The 12,462-nt window shown below is 43.8% G+C and overlaps 1 protein-coding gene across 2 annotated transcripts in view; it reads left to right on the forward strand.

Moving 5' to 3' along the window:
- LOC134225421 (uncharacterized) overlaps positions 1 to 12,462 on the forward strand; it is an 850,799-nt gene that overhangs the window by 349,527 nt on the left and 488,810 nt on the right. The window lies entirely within an intron of this gene.

Here is a 12,462-nt window from a genome sequence, read left to right on the forward strand (position 1 = left end):
TTTTTTTATTTCATCTCAATTGCTTTGTTTTAAATAGTTTAATAACAGGTTGATCTAGACAACTATTTAAGTTTAATTATACATGCTAGGACATGATCTCCGGGTTCAGAAATATGTGTGTATTTGAATTCTTATGTTTTTCGGTATAAAAAATTAAAATCTTCTGGTTACAACTGTCTCGTAAAAATGGCAAAAATCAGAAGTGTTATGTACAAAACCCGTTAGCTCGACATGGACTACGTGGAATGTAGTGCCATCATCGATGAATATCAGAAGATAATACATTTGATTTCTTATGTCACTGGTTTCGAACAAAACTGGCATAACTCCAAATATGAAAATTGTTGGATACAAGAATTTAATATTTCTACCAACAAAAACAACGCCAACGTCAGCCACTCGATGATTTGCCGCTGAAACGGTATAGGGTAAATCACTACTTGGGCCTATGGACCCGATTCCCGGCTCACTGCACAGAAAACTAATGATTTATACTGTTTGGAAGCCGTAGGTTTATGATTGATAATTTATAAAAAGTATCCCATTTATCTTTCACAATACTCAATATATTTCAACAACTTGTTTTACTCCTAATTGATCCAATTGTAGAAAATAAAAATGTAGATTTCAAAACTTCGCTCTCCGTTGCCACACCACTGAGCCGGAGCGATTCTTTCCACTTTTACAAAACGGTATCATCAAATAAACACCTACCTGAAAATCGTCACAGTGCTCGATACAACCATTGCTTTAAGTTGTTAATCACCACACCATAATTCTAAACACATGCACTTCAATTATTCCTATTAGTTCGTTTCACTAGAACTTATTTAAACATATTAGAATACATTTGCATGAATGCATTTTCTCAAACCGAACAAAAAATCACTTCGGCCCAAGAACCTCTAGCCGCACCGTGCTATCAAAAGGCCAGGAGTATGAAAATGATCCTTCATCGTTAACAGAAAAACTGTCTAATACGTTGACGCTATCATGTTATTTATAATTCTCTCGATTTCAAAAGGTGAAAAGAATATTGTTTTCAAGTGTTTGGAAGAAATTTGGATGAGTAAATCTATCTTCTCAACCAAATAAAAATGATTATGAATAGTACCATCTGGCATCTTGTTGTCGTGGAACGTGCATATTTTTGTTTACGTCTCATTTTCTACCGTCCCGAGAGAGAATGAGAGTAAAATGTTGAGAGATCGAGTAAAATTTTGTTTAGGCCGGGAACTGGTTTTACGTGTGCCGGAATGGCAAATCGCTATGACTGAAATGAGTGCTGCACCTCGTTATTTTAAATCAAATAAAAGCTTTTTTGAACGATATTTAGCACGAATAGCTATTTTTTAAGCAGAAGTGAACCCCATTGCAGTATTATACAGCCCACAAAATTCAGGAAAAGTTGCTTCCTGTCATAAATATCAATTAAATAATGCAGTCGTACGCATGTTAGGCCGGGAATGGGGTAAGAAACCCTAGATGCCATCCGTTCGAATAAATTCATTGCATCATCTCCCTTCGACGCGTGCTTATGATTCTGTCACTGCCAACTTTCGGTAACTTTCTGTCACTGCCAAGCGATTATGCTTTGTACTTTGAAGGATACATATTTGTCTCGGATCAACTTTCTCTTGTATAAAACCAAGACAAAATTTTCAAAACGACTTATCTGCTTTTGTAAACAAAAATTCAAACGTCGATTTGACGAATCTGATAGCTCTCCCACGCAAACTAATACCATCAACAGGTAGCGGAAACTTTCACCTACCTATTGATGGTGTTAGTTTGCGTGGGAGAGCTATCAGATTCGTCAAATCTTCGTTTGAATCTTTGTTTACAGAAGCAGATAAGTCGTTTTGAAAATTTTGTCTTGAAATGATCTTTTCAATCCCCAACAGCAACAAAAATAAATTTAAAATAGTCTGAGGATTGTATTGTATTATCTTGATAACTAGGACGGGTGCAAATAACAAGTAATTGTTTGATCTCAATTTTAAACTCACCCAATGATGTATCATCACTGGCGAGCAGGGATTGAACTTATCATTTCATTATCATTTAGTATTTTTGAGCTTGAGCTTGATTGACTGCCCGTAGTTGATACTCCATTATGACCAGATCAGCTGTTCTTGCACAGACAACCAACAGATGTTTGCTTGGGACTAGCACTCATCTTCAATATACTAGAACTGATGATCTCATTTGTTGTTAGGTGCACTAGCGCCTGCCATGTCAGAATTCAAGTCAATGTAGGAAAAGGGAAAGATATGATGAAGCAATCACTCGCCCACTGCAAGTCGAATATACCTCTGCACTTGCCACGAGATTTATGCGGAATTTGTTGGTATGGTGACGATAGAATCGCGACTACTTGTTGTCGCCGTCACGGCGATGACATCGTTTAGGTCTGAGGGAGCCTTAATGCTCTGGTTAAAGACTGTGAATCTTAGTAATTTGTAATTTGGCGTTCAAGTTGGAGCTTCGATCTTTCGTGTGTGATATTGTTGATCAAATAATTGGGTGTCCATGTTGGTGTTTATAGGACTTGGTGGATGCTTGACTAAACGAGAGGTAAAGCCAATGTTGGTCAAACTGCTTGACCGTGTGTACGCTGCATAAGGTAACACTAAAGCCAGACAAAAGTTTAAGACGAGTTTAAAACTTTCCATTTGATTCCACTATGTTTTGTTATCTATGGAATTAAATGGAACGTACTAAACTCGTCTTAGAAGGTTGAATACATTCCACTTTAAAAAAGCTCAAAGTATATTTTTTTCAGACAAAAGTATTATCGTCTCTTTCAAATAAAACCAATCACATTGTGGTTTGTTCTGTACAGCCGAAATGATGCATTCTTTTGTTCACGTGCTTTTTAGATACCCCCTAGTTGAGTTGCGTGCATGACCTATACCACCCACCATGCCCGGACAGTAAAATCGAAATTTTCTGTCAAAGCACTCATCTCATAACAGTATTTTAATTAGATTAATGTTTCGGGAATTGGGTGGCGACGGGTGTTGGGAACTCTGCTGCTGTTTCCTTTTTCAGCATGATTGCAGTCAGTGTTCTAAATGGGTTCAAACGAATGGGTAGTACATTTATTAGGAAAAAAAGGGGTGTTTGTCTGCATACGGAGCTGTTAAAACTTTATTTCATGTTCGAATATGTACGAGCGTCGAAGGGATTGTTATATTAGATTGTTGCATAGTGCTTCCGTATAGACCGAAGGCAAAGTTGAACAGTTAATTGCAATAGAAATAATTTTGATCCAATTACCTATACATTATTATAAATGATTATGATCCATTTAAGGCGCACAATAATTAACAAAGCTCTTCTGTAAGCTTTCAGATTCTTTTTGATACATGCCGCAGTCTCTTCGTATAGTCAAGATTCTTGTTCAAACAAGACATTCCGCAGAAAATTACAGCAAAGGTACAACGATTTCCTTTTCAAAGAAAGAGAAAATGTTTCATACACATGAAATATAATCATCGTCAATCACGCCGAATGAGCTACGATTTCTGACAACTTGGTACACATTCACCGCCCATAGTTAACTGAGCAAGGTTCACGCAATTATCAAAAATTTCAATTTTATAGCTCTTCATTATCATTACCCGTTAATCCCGAATATTTCAATTGCCAATTATCATTTAAACTTTCAGAAATAAGCGCCAATTTAATCCAGATAAAACCACCCACACTCGCACGAACCATTTCAGCTCAGTTTCAACTTGTATTTGCTGTGTGAAGCGATCCGAAACCTCCGGTGACTACCGCCCAAATAAATTTCGAGCTTCGTCCGTGAAAATTTCACACCCCACTCAATTGCATTATTCAAAGTAAATAAAGCATGCAAAACTGATAAATAAACAAATACGCACGTGCCGAGGAAGGACTATGGCCAAGCTGGGGTTCGTATCTGTGAGCAGCAGTGCATCGCATATTATGCCTGTTGTTTAAAAAAATCAAATATTACGGAATCGTGTTTATTTTTTCGTATGCAAGTGGACCACTTATCAAACGTAGCATCGGAGTCATCAAATCATAAACATGTCGTACGCCCATGCCTTGAAAAAATCAGAAAGTTGTATTCGAGACACGACCACAAATTAGGCGTAGGACTTCGTGAAGTATAAAATATTAAAATTTGAAATATCAAATATGTTTACTAGCGCCGATGGTAAACTACCGGACCACTATTGATGCCATTGTTGCGATTGAAAAGTTGGTACATACGTGTTTAAGCCGCTAACTCAGTTGTTTTCTTTTCAGCAGTCAGTTCAGCGTAGGACAATGACTACAAGGTATTTCAACTAACTGCTAGAAAAGTTGTTTCCATTGCATACAGTTTTGCATCAAACAAGACGAATTTGAGTCTTCCAACCATCTGCAGGGTAAAGTTATTTCTGATATAATTCAAAAACTGCTATTGGCATTGAGGAGTAAATACGATGAATTCCTGAATTACCACAGCTTATTGCCCAAGCTCTAAAAATGAATTTGCCTAGGTCTCGGTTTGGTAGATTTTACACCATAAAACACCACGCAAAAGTGATCTACTAGCTTTACGGGACTAATGGCACCAATAGCGGTCCCAGTGGCGGTCATTGGCGGTGGTTTCTGCAGAAAATTATTCGCAAAGGTGGCGTCTACAAGTATTGAACGGTAAATCATCAAGTGGCTGACATCTGCGTTAACAGCACTCAAGCAAAATAATATCGCAAGATTCTTACTTAGGTTTTGATTTTAAAGTGGAAATTTAAAATTCAACAATTTTCATATTTCGAGTTATGCCACTTTTATTCTTTTTATGTCACTATATTTTGTCTATATCTTATAATATACATGCATAATGACACTACGCTGCTCAATGCACCAAGCTAGTTTGCGTAGTTTTCGTTGGACGGTCGTATCTGATGGTTGTTAGTCCAAAATTCGTCTGAAAATTACTTCAATATTCTACTCTTTCAAAATTAAAACGAAAATCTTCCTCCCCCTGCTCTGGAAAGCCTTTCAAAATTCTTTCAAGAACCATTTTAGAAAACAAATTTCCGGGACTCAAACCACTGATATTTTTGCAAAGTTCTCCTGGAGTTTTTTCAGCAACTCTTCCTGAGGTTTCCCAGATTGTTTTGAAATTTTTTTTCATACGGAGGACTCTTGAAGGAATTACAGAATGAGAAGTTTTCCTGAAAGAATTTGTGGAGAAAAAACCCTGGAGGAAAATCCTGGAGCAACTTCATAAGTAATACCCGGAGCAACTTCTAAAGAAGTTCTTGGAGCAACTTCCTAAGGAGTTTCTGAAAGAACTACCTAAGGAGTTCCTGAAAGAACTACCTGAGGAGTTCCTGAAAGAACTACCTAAGGAGTTTCTGGAGGAACTTCCGAAGAAGTTCCTGGAGGAACTTCCGAAGAAGTTCCTGGAGGAACTTCCGAAGAAGTTCCTGGAGGAACTTCCGAAGAAGTTCCTGGAGGAACTTCCGAAGAAGTTCCTGGAGGAACTTCCGAAGAAGTTCCTGGAGGAACTTCCGAAGAAGTTCCTGGAGGAACTTCTGGAGAAGGAAGAACTTCCGGAGCAGTTCCTGGAGGAATTTCCGGAGCAGTTCCTGGAGGAATTTCCGGAGCAGTTCCTGGATGAACTTCTGGAGCAGTTCCTGGAGGAACTTCCGGAGGAACTTCTGGAGCAGTTCCTGGAGGAACTTCTGGAGCAGTTCCTGGAGGAACTTCTGGGGCAGTTCCTGGAGGAACTTCCGGAGCAGTTCCTGGAGGAACTTCCGGAGGAGTTCCTGGAGGAACTTCCGGAGGAGTTCCTGGAGGAACTTCCGGAGGAGTTCCTGGAGGAACTTCCGGAGCAGTTCCTGGAGGAACTTCGGAGGAGTTCCTGGAGGAACTTCCGGAGGATTTCCTGGAGGAACTTCTGGAGGAATTCCTGGAGGAACTTCCGGAGGAGTTCCTGGAGGAACTTCCGGAGGAGTTCCTGGAGGAACTTCCGGAGGAGTTCCTGGAGGAACTTCCGGAGGAGTTCCTGGGGGAACTTCCGGAGGAGTTCCTGGAGGAACTTCCGGAGGAGTTCCTGGAGGAACTTCCGGAGGAGTTCCTGGAGGAACTTCCGGAGGAGTTCCTGGAGGAACTTCTGGAGGAACTTCCGGGGGAATTCCTGGAGGAACTTCCGGAGGAATTCCTGGAGGAACTTCCGGAGGAATTCCTGGAGGAATTTCCGGAGGAATTCCTGGAGCAATTTCCGGAGGAATTCCTGGAGGAACTTCCAGAGGAATTCCTGGAGGAACTTCCAGAGGAATTCCTGGAGGAACTTCCAGAGGAATTCCTGGAGGAACTTCCAGAGGAATTCCTGGAGAAACTTCCGGAGGAATTCCTGGAGGAACTTCCGGAGGAATTCTAGGAGGAACTTCCGGAGGAATTCCTGGAGGAACTTCCGGAGGAATTCCTGGAGGAACTTCCGGAGGAATTCCTGGAGGAACTTCCGGAGGAACTTCCGGAGGAACTTCCGGAGGAATTCCTGGAGGAACTTCCGGAGGAATTCCTGGAGGAACTTCCGGAGGAATTCCTGGAGGAACTTCCGGAGGAATTCCTGGAGGAACTTCCGGAGGAATTCCTGGAGGAACTTCCGGAGGAATTCCTGGAGGAACTTCCGGTGGAATTCCTGGAGGAACTTCCGGATGAATTCCTGGAGGAACTTCCGGAGGAATTCCTGGAGGAACTTCCGGAGGAATTCCTTGAGGAACTTCCGGAGGAATTCCTGGAGGAACTTCCGGAGGAATTCCTGGACGAACTTCCGGAGGAATTCCTGGACGAACTTCCGGAGGAGTTCCTGGAGGAACTTCCGGAGGAATTCCTGGAGGAACTTCCGGAGGAATTCCTGGAGGAACTTCCGGAGGAATTCCTGGAGGAACTTCCGGAGGAATTCCTGGAGGAACTTCCGGAGGAATTCCTGGAGGAACTTCCGGAGGAATTCCTGGAGGAACTTCCGGAGGAATTCCTGGAGGAACTTCCGGAGGAATTCCTGGAGGAACTTCCGGAGGAATTCCTGGAGGAACTTCCGGAGGAATTCCTGGAGGAACTTCCGGAGGAATTCCTGGAGGAACTTCCGCAGGAATTCCTGGAGGAACTTCCGCAGGAATTCCTGGAAGAACTTCCGCAGGAATTCCTGGGGGAACTTCCGGAGGAATTCTTGGGGGAACTTCCGGAGGAATTCCTGGGGGAACTTCCGGAGGAATTCCTGGGGGAACTTCCGGAGGAATTCCTGGAGGAACTTCCGGAGGAATTCCTGGAGGAACTTCCGGAGGAATTCCTGGAGGAACTTCCGGAGGAATTCCTGGAGGAACTTCCGGGGGAATTCCTGGAGGAACTTCCGGAGGAGTTCCTGGAGGAACTTCCGGAGGAGTTCCTGGAGGAACTTCCGGAGGAGTTCCTGGAGGAACTTCCGGAGGAGTTCCTGGAGGAACTTCCGGAGGAGTTCCTGGAGGAACTTCCGGAGGAGTTCCTGGAGGAACTTCTGGAGGAACTTCCGGAGGAATTCCTGGAGGAGCTTCCGGAGGAATTCCTGGAGAAACTTCCGGAGGAATTCCTGGAGGAACTTCCGGAGGAATTCCTGGAGGAACTATCAGAGGAATTCCTGAAGCAACTTTCAGAGGAATTCCTGGAAAAACTTCCAGAAGATATCCTGGAGGAACTTCCAGAGGAATTTCTGGAAAACTTCCGGAGTAATTCCTTGAGGAACCTTCGGAAGAACTCCTGGAGGAACTTCCTAAGGAAACTCCGGAGGAATTTCTGGAGGCACTTCCGGAAGAATTCCTGGAGACACATCCGGAGGAGTTCCAGGAGGCACATCCGGAGGAGTTCCAGGAGGAACATCTGAAGAAATTTCCGAAGGAATTCCTGGAGGAGCTTCCGGAGGAATTTCTGGAGGAACTTCCGGAGGAATTCCTGGAGGAACTTCCGGAGGAATTCCTGGAGGAACTTCCGGAGGAATTCCTGGAGGAACTTCCGGAGGAATTCCTGGAGGAACTTCCGGAGGAATTCCTGGAGGAACTTCCGGAGGAATTCCTGGAGGAACTTCCGGAGGAATTCCTGGAGGAACTTCCGGAGGAATTCCTGGAGGAACTTCCGGAGGAATTCCTGGAGGAACTTCGGAGGAACTTCCGGAGGAATTCCTGGAGGAACTTCGGAGGAATTCCTGGAGGAACTTCCGGAGGAATTCCTGGAGGAACTTCCGGAGGAATTCCTGGAGGAACTTCGGAGGAATTCCTGGAGGAGCTTCCGGAGGAATTCCTGGAGGAACTTCCGCAGGAATTCCTGGAGGAACTTCCGCAGGAATTCCTGGAGAAACTTTCGCAGGAATTCCTGGAGGAACTTCCGCAGGAATTCCTGGAGGAACTTCCGCAGGAATTCCTGGAGAAACTTCTGCAGGAATTCCTGGAGGAACTTCCGGAGAAATTCCTGGGAGGGCTGCAGGAGAAATTCCTTGAGGAACTACCGGAAGAGTTCCTGGAGGAACTACCGGAAGAGTTCCTGGAGGAACTTCCGCAGGAATTCCTGGAGGAACTTCCGCAGGAATTCCTGGAGGAACTTCCGGAAGAATTCCTGGAGGAACTCCCGGAGGAATTCCTGGAGGAACTTCCGCAGGAATTCCTGGAGGAACTTCCGCAGGAATTCCTGGAGGAACTTCCGCAGGAATTCCTGGAGGAACTTCCGCAGGAATTCCTGGAGGAACTTCCAGAGGAATTTCTGGAGGAACTTCCGCAGGAATTCCTGGAGGAACTTCCGGAAGAATTCCAGGAGGAACTTCCGGAGGAATTCCTGGAGGAACTTCTGGAGGAATTCCTGGAGGAACTTCCGGAGGAATTCCTAGAGAAACTTCCGGAGGAATTCCTGGAGAAACTTCCGGAGGAATTCTTGGAGGAACTTCCGGAGGAAGTCCTGGGGAACTTCCGGAGGAATTCCAGGGAAACTTCCGAAGGAATTCCTGGGGAACTTCCGGAGGAATTCTTGGGGAAATTCCGGAGGAATACCTGGGGAATTCCGGAGGAATTTCTGGGGAACTTCGGAAGGAATTCCTGGGGGAATTTCCGGGGGAATTCCTGGGGGAATTTCCGGAGGAATTCCTGGGGGAATTTCCGGAGGAATTCCTGGGGGAACTTCCGGAGGAATTCCTGGGGGAACTTCCGGAGGAATTCCTGGAGGAACTTCCGGAGGAATTCCTGGAGGAACTTCCGGAGGAATTCCTGGAGGAACTTCCGGAGGAATTCCTGGGGGAACTTCCGGAGGAATTTCTGGAGGAACTTCCGGAGGAATTTCTGGAGGAACTTCCGGAGGAATTCCTGGAGGAACTTCCGGAGGAATTCCCGGAGGAACTTCCGCAGGAATTCGGAGGAACTTCCGGAGGAATTCCCGGAGGAACTTCGGAGGAATTCCGGAGGAACTTCCGGAGGAATTCCCGGAGGAACTTCGGAGGAATTCCCGGAGGAACTTCCGGAGGAATTCCCGGAGGAACTTCCGGAGGAATTCGGAGGAACTTCGGAGGAATTCGGAGGAACTTCCGGAGGAACTTCCGGAGGAATTCCAGGAGGAACTTCCGGAGGAATTCGGAGGAACTTCGGAGGAATTCCGGAGGAACTTCGGAGGAATTCGGAGGAACTTCCGGAGGAATTCCCGGAGGAACTTCCGGAGGAATTCCCGGAGGAACTTCCGGAGTAATTCGGAGGAACTTCCGGAGGAATTCGGAGGAACTTCGGAGGAACTTCCGGAGGAATTCGGAGGAACTTCCGGAGGAATTCGGAGGAACTTCCGGAGGAATTCGGAGAAACTTCCGGAGGAATTCGGAGGAACTTCCGGAGGAATTCGGAGGAACTTCCGGAGGAATTCGGAGGAACTTCCGGAGGAATTCCCGGAGGAACTTCGGAGGAATTCGGAGGAACTTCCGGAGGAATTCCTGGAGGAACTTCCGGAGGAATTCCTGGAGGAACTTCCGGAGGAATTCCTGGAGGAACTTCCGGAGGAATTCCTGGAGGAACTTCCGGAGGAATTCCTGGAGGAACTTCCGGAGGAATTCCTGGAGGAACTTCCGGAGGAATTCCTGGAGGAACTTCCGGAGGAATTCCTGGAGGAACTTCCGGGGGAATTCCTGGAGGAACTTCCGGGGGAATTCCTGGAGGAACCTCCGGAGGAACTTCCGGAGGAATTCCTGGAGGAACTTCCGGAGGAATTCCTGGAGGAACTTCCGGAGTAATTCTTGGGGGAAATTCTGGAGGAATTGAACGGGATCTTGTTTACCCTAGTGGTATTTCCAGGGAATAGTGTCGTGTTAGCCTCATGATATACGAAAACAAAGAGGGTAGCTTGGCTATGAAAAAACACCGTTCATAACTCTAAAACTATACTTAACCTTCCAGAGTTCACACGGTTGTAAAAAATCGACACCTCGACGTTCGCAAGAGCAGTGACTAATCCAGGACCATGCGAGTCCCGGAAGGTTGAGAAACTATTGCCAATAAAGAATGCAAAAAAGAGAATAAATTCATGGTAAGAACCATTTTTTCTTTATTAGAATTATGTTATGCTTTTAAATAAATGTCTCGCTGACTTAGTAGTCCCACGTCAAATCTGCATGAATATTCCATAGTAAACGAATTTGGTTTGGGCGCCAACGATGCCACACGCATAAAAAGATACGATTATCGCATATCCTCCAGTGCAATATTGGGTTCAGATGCGACAGTGCACAGCTGGATGGGCAGCAAATAAATGCTTTTTTTATTTCCGTTCATGATGATGTGTTGTGGATTGTTCACAAATGTCGAATGATATTTGTATTAATACTTCATTTGATTCACGTCATACACCATTACAATGAAAACTCTGTTTCAAGGCATAAATAATAATATACTGTAATAGTGATATTGAACATAGGTTTTCTTACAATGCGGATGTATACCTTATAGGCAATGATAATGATGTCCAATCATAGTGCAGATGCTTTTTACAATGTTATTAATAATTTTTTTGTCATACACAGTTTCGTGAGCCATTTTTCTCCCAAATAGTTTTTTCTCATACATACTTTGGATCCATACAATACCAAAGTGTCAGACATCCCCAAAGCCTTCATGTAGTAGGTGCATGGTTCTCACATTGGCTTGGTATCGGCAAAGCATTGAAGCTTTTCTTATTCCATTGAATCCATAACCGCATGGTCGTGACCACGCACTATGCGAAGAAACCGCAAATCATCTTCCATCAGATCAATCTTACTCAGTGCGTTCCTTATCTGACATCCTTTTTACATATTTTCATTGAGCAGCACTCACAAAAAGAACTATAACTAGCTTTTGCAAATTCAAATTCTTATCAACGATTTCACAATTTCATAGTTTCATGTGATGAAATCGTGTATCGTAATCACGATGGTTTTAAACCTGCAACCATTGTGCTTGGTGTCGGGTTTTCAGTATGTATGTCCATTTTGCGATTAGTTTTTTTTATCACTGGCTGTAATTGAAACATCGATACAAATTTCGCCGAAACTGTGTGACAACCAACTCGAAATCAAGTGTCACACCACTTGCCAAAAAATTCTCCTATCACATATTTGATATCATTCCAGGAAAGCTCAATCACTCCGAACACTGCATATGCATTAGAAGCAAAAACAGATTTGAAGTTTTCCTCGAATGCAGTTTGTGATTCGTCGCTCTTTTTTCATTAGTTGGAATTTGAAATGAATTTCTAGAAAAAATACGCACAGTTGGATCGTGAGGTACACTTTTTTTCTCAAACACATCAACGCCGGTGTTAATCTGCATAGATATCCAAATCCAGCGAATCGAGCTGGAAACAAACAGGTGATTGAATTTGTCCAATTCAATTAATTCGATAGAATGCACGATGAGAAAAAAAATTCAATCTAATGGCGTTGGGAAAATTTCAATTTGCCTGAAAACTCGTGACGCAGATCCTGTTTGCTGTTGAAGCATATGAAAAAACGTTCTGCTTGAAATGCAAACGAGTGATTGCAGCTGCCCTGTGTACTGGTTTTTTTTCCTGCATAGGTGCACCCATTAGGTATGGAACAAAATGCATCGCCCAATCCACTGACTAACGGATGGGCTGCGGAAGACAAAAGCCAGAAATCCCACTACCGGGGAAGATCGTTTCCGGCGAACAGAAACCATAATCAGATAAGTCATAAATTTATTCGCTGCCATCATGGTGGCTTCCAGGTCGACAAGTGCAGGTTTTGCACACCACTGCACACAGTGGGCGAAACGTGTATTCCTCTGAACAAAAATTTAAAGAAATAAATTTAATTTAGGTCAGTACTGTTAGTCCAAAAGAAAAAACATTTTACCCTACATTTTTTTAAAGAACACAGGTCATTGGTTCATCGGATTCAAATGAAAATTAATTTGAATTGAATGTTTGCCATTCTGCCTA

Source organism: Armigeres subalbatus, chromosome 3 (genome assembly GCF_024139115.2).
Source record: "Armigeres subalbatus isolate Guangzhou_Male chromosome 3, GZ_Asu_2, whole genome shotgun sequence".
In the NCBI taxonomy this organism is placed as follows: Eukaryota; Metazoa; Arthropoda; class Insecta; order Diptera; family Culicidae; genus Armigeres; species Armigeres subalbatus.